Raw genomic sequence first — 5,145 nt, 5'->3', positions numbered from 1 at the left:
AAATACTCGAAGGACCAAGATGATGTAATATTTCGTCGGTGCAAAGCCAAGTGTGAGCAGCTGCTTCTAACTAACAGCAGGTATGTTACTGCGATCAGAATGGAGAATATCCTTTCCACAGTGACAGAGCGGATTGAATCAGACTTATATTGAGCTCAATTTCCAGAGTTGTATCCAAAGATACAACCAACCAAGCACAACTGAGGAAAAGCAAGATTTTTTTTTGTTTCCATTGTGAATTGACATCATGCTAGTTCCAATTAATATCATTCATAGCCCATTAACATTCACATCATGTTTGAAATGTTAACGGCTGACTCCTTGTTGAAAGTACTCAAACAGGAAAGGAATCAAGTTTACATTTAGTAAGGGTATTTTATAATGTCACAAACCAGACAAAGAAAGACTCCTCCTACTGCCCCCTTGATCATGACCCCGCCCCGACCACCAAAACATTATCTCTCAGACCATCCACAACCTCATCACCTCAGGTAACCTCCCACCCCGCACCACCCATTTCTGCCTCCTTCCCAAAATCCACAAACCCAACTGCCCTAGTTGACCCATTGTCTCTGCGTGATCCTGCCCCACCGAACTTATCTCCAATGATCTCAACTCCATTTTCTCCCCCCTGGTCCAGGAACTCCCCACCTACGTCTGTGACACCACCCACGCCCTCCACCTCCTTCAAAACGTCCGATTCCCTGGTCCTCAATGCCTCATCTTCACCATGGACGTCCAGTCCCTGTATACTTGCAATCCCCATGCAGATGGCCTAAAAGCCCTCCGCTTCTTCCATCTCCCGCAGGCCCGACCAGTCCCCCTCCACCGATATCCTTATCTGCTTAGCTAAACTCGCCCTTACCCTGAACATCTTCTCCTTCAACTCCTCCCACTTCCTACAGACAAAGGGGGTGGCCATGGGTACACGCATGGGCCCAAGTTATGCCTGCCTCTTTGTAGGATACATGGAACAGCTGCTCTTCTGCAGCTACACTGGCCCCACCCTCTGTTATATCGATGACTGTATCGGCGCCGCCTTGTGCTCCCACGAGGAGCTCGAACAGTTCATCCACTTTACTAACACCTTCCACCCCAACCTTAAGTTCACCTGGACCATCTCTGATACCTCTCTCTCCTTCCTGGACATCTCTGTTTCCATCTCTGGCAACCAGCTGGAAACTGATATCTATTTCAAGCCTACCAACTCCCACAGCAACCTCGAATACACCTCCTCTCACCCACCTTCCTGCAAGAGTGCCATCGGCTATTCCCAAATCCTTCACCTCTGCCGCATCTGCTCCCGAGATGAGGCATTCCACTCCCGGACATCGCAGATGTCCTCGTTTTTCAATGACTGCAATTTCCCCTCCACAGTGGTCGAAAATGCCTTTGACCACATCTCTCGCGTTTCTCGCAACTCATCCCTCACACCCCCCTTCCACAATAACAACAAAGACAGAATCCCCCTTGTCCTCACGTATCACTCCACCAACCTCCAGATTCAACGCATCATCCTCCGCTACTTCCACCACCTACAATCTGACCCCACTACCAAGGACATTTTTCCCTCCCCACCCTTATCTGCCTTCCGGAGGGACCATTCTCTCTGTGACTCCCTCGTCCACTCCACACTCCCCACTAGTTCCACCACCCCTGGCACTTTTCCCTGCAACCGCAGGAAGTGCTACACCTGCCCTGACACCTCTCCCCTCATCCCCATCCCAGGCCCCAAGAAAACATTCCACATTAAACAGATGTTCACCTGCACATCTGCTAATGTGGTGTATTGTATCCACTGTTCCCGTTGTGGCCTCCTCTACATCGGGGAAACCAAGCAGAGGCTTGGAGACCGCTTTGTCGAACACCTACGCTCGCATCGTGACAAATGACTGCACCTCCCAGTCGCAAACCACTTCAACTCCCCCTCCCACTCCTTGGACGGTATGTCCATCCCAGGCCGCCTCCAGCGCCACAACGATGCCACCCGAAGGCTGCAGGAACAGCACCTCATATTTCGCTTGGGAACCCTGCAGCCCAATGGTCTCAATGTGGACTTCACAAGCTTAAATCTCCCCACCCCCAACCTCATCCCAAAACCAGCCCAGCTCGTCCCCGCCTCCTTGACCTGTCCATCTTTTCTCCCACCGATCCGCTTCTCCCACCTTGCTGACCAACCCCCACCCGCACTTCCTGCCTACTAGCCTCATCCCCACCTCCTTGACCTGTCCATCTTCTCTCCACCTATCTGGTCCTTTATCCACCTTCCATCATCGTCTCCTCACCTCTCTCTATATTTCAGAGTCCCCTTCCCCTCCCCCATTTCTGAAATAGGGTCCAGTCCCAAAAGGTCAGCTTTTCTGCTCCTCTGATGCTGCCTGGACTGCTGTGTTCATCCAGCTCTACACCTTCTTACCCCCTCAAAGAAAGACATCACGTTGTTACATAGTTTCAACAACCACGTGTGACAAGTACTGTTACTGACAAGTAGCAAATCACTACTGAGCGCATACAGACACATACACAAAGGTGCTGACTGATTCAGACTGAGTCCCAAATATGTTCATTGTATCAACACATAAGATACAAAGACTAGCAACAATGTATACCCATACACAATACAGGTAACAGATATAAGCAGAGGAGTCTACAGGATAGAAAAAAGACCTTTCAGCCTATCAAGTTGATAGTAGACAAAAACAAGCACCTGACAATTCTAATTCCATTCAGCCAGCATTCCATTGCAATAAGTGTGTCATCGCAGTACATGATTTACCAACCCCAACTTTATCACAACATAATTCTCAACTTGTTCACCTTCAGGAATAGAAACCATATTTTCCATCTGTCTAGCAAACTTTTTTTTGAAAAAAGAACATTGTTTAACTTTGTTTCCAAATTCACATTAGTTTTCTACAGTGTCACTTGCCCCTCCCAATAAAATATTGCAAAAAAGCAAGAAAATAGAATGCAATTTCTTCACCTTAATGATATAATCACCATTTAAAGCAATGAAAAATGATCCATTTAACTAAATCTTGTAATTGTTAAATTTTATCTTTTTTTTTAGCAAGAAGAGTTCAACCATGTTCAATAAGTTTAAATCTTCTCCACTGTAAGACAGAAAATACAAGTCTTTTTGCTTTCCTCATCCCCACCACAGAGCATCATAAGAGTATTGCTGATGGCTTGCACCATTACACCACAGAGCAGGGTTATGTGATATCCATGATAGAATAATTAAGTGAATTAGCCAATACTCTTTCCTGTAGAAGGAACATTGTGGTCATTTCAGCTGAATACAGTTGATTTGTTCATTGCCCTTTCCCTTAGAGTCTAACAAAGGAAGCCACATCTATCCATTCCTCAGCATTATTCACAAAATTATGTTATTATGCACTCGGAAAAGCTGACGTCCTGAAGAACAGCCCTTGATATAATGTCTCCCAGTTAGACTCTGCACTGTTGGAGTTACAAAACCCTTTGCTTTTACATTACACAAAAAAAATGCATGGAGCAAAAACTGACAGGTACGGGTTGACAACTGCACTCATACATTCTCAAAGCAGAAACTGACAGGCATGGATTAATAACTAAATTCACAGATTCACAAAGCAGTAGCTGGCATGTACAGATTGATAACTATACTTAGATATTCACAGAATAGAAACATACAGAGAAAGAGTGGTATCTGTATTCTTATTCTTGTTGTAGAAACATGTAGGTACAGATTGCTAACTACACTCATAAACACATACATCACAAACTGACAAGGAGAAATTGCTATTTATATTTCTATACCAGAACAGGCAGGTCCAAATTGCTAAGTACATTCACATATTCACAGCACACTCACTAGCTGATAGGGAAAGATTGATAAATGCCCTGAATTGGTCACGTAGCAGAGACTGCCAGTTACAGATTAATAACTGCACACTCCGATACACAGAGCTGAAACTGACAGGGACTGACCGGTAAATAGACTCAGACGTTCACATGGTAGTTACTGACAGAGAAAGTCTGATAACAAATCTATCATATCCACACAGCAAAAACTGACAGGAACAGATTAATAATAAAACTCGCAGTTTCACATTGTTTAAATTGACAGGTACAGTTTTATAACTAATCTGACATTTTCACAGAGCAGAATCCGACAAGTACAGATCGATAACTAAACTCAGATTGACAAGCAAATACAAACAGGTATAGAAATGACAACTACACTCACGAATTGACCATCAGAAACCGAAGATATAGATGCACAGCTACGCTCGTTGACATGGCAGTAACGGAGAGCTACAGCTTGATAACTACAGTCACCCACCTGCATTACAGTAACTGTCAGGGACAGATTGATGACACTCACACAGTCATATGACAGAAACTGACAGGTACTGATTAATAACTCAACCCACATTTGGATCTCACAGAAACTGACAGACACTGATAATTACACTCTCATTATCATTGCAGAAACTGAGATTTATAACTGCACTCTCACATTCACACAACAGAAACTGAGAGTACAGATTTGATAACCATAGTCGCACATTCATACTGCAATAAGTGACAGGGATGGAATGATCCTACCTATGAACTATTATAAGAAAGCAAGAAAACAATGTCATTTGTTCAAATTATCAACACAGCTTCCCACAAAATCCTGATATCCTGAAAATCTACAAAAATTTGATCAGGCCCTGGCGATTTAGCCACCTTTATGTTTTTTTACCACCTCTAACACCTCCTGTTATGTCATGTGGACTGTTTTCAAGACATCCATATTTATTTCCCCAAGTTCCCTCGCCTCCACAAGGACAGAATGATAACTAAACTCTCTCAAATAAGAGAAACAGATGGGGAGAGCATGATAATTACTCAAACCTGAAACTGACCAGTCCAGATGAATAACTACATTCAGATTTACAGAGCAGAAGTTAATGGTGACAGCATGATAACTGCTCTCACATACTCGCAGAGCAGAATCTGATGGTATATGTTCATAACAGAACTCTTACATTCACCTTGCAGAAACTGACAGGTATAGATTAATAACTGCACTCTCAGATTGACAAAGCAGAAACTGACAGGAACAATTTGATAAATACACTCACATAGCAGAAACTGACAGGTACAGATCAA

General features: G+C 43.9%; 2 protein-coding genes across 5 annotated transcripts in view; both read right to left on the bottom strand.

Annotated features, from left to right (window-relative positions):
- Positions 1-5,145, bottom strand: part of LOC109929682 (histone H2B 7-like) — an 823,479-nt gene that overhangs the window by 183,007 nt on the left and 635,327 nt on the right. The gene's annotated exons all lie outside the window — the stretch shown is intronic.
- The window catches only part of LOC125488138 (histone H2B 7-like), an 844,706-nt gene that overhangs the window by 204,246 nt on the left and 635,315 nt on the right, over positions 1-5,145 (bottom strand). The window lies entirely within an intron of this gene.

The sequence above is a fragment of the Rhincodon typus genome, unplaced genomic scaffold (genome assembly GCF_021869965.1).
Source record: "Rhincodon typus isolate 14 unplaced genomic scaffold, sRhiTyp1.1 hic_rhity00000051, whole genome shotgun sequence".
In the NCBI taxonomy this organism is placed as follows: domain Eukaryota; kingdom Metazoa; phylum Chordata; class Chondrichthyes; order Orectolobiformes; family Rhincodontidae; genus Rhincodon; species Rhincodon typus.
The sequence above is the reverse complement of the archived record's forward strand: the minus strand, read 5'-3'. Positions and strand labels throughout refer to the sequence as shown.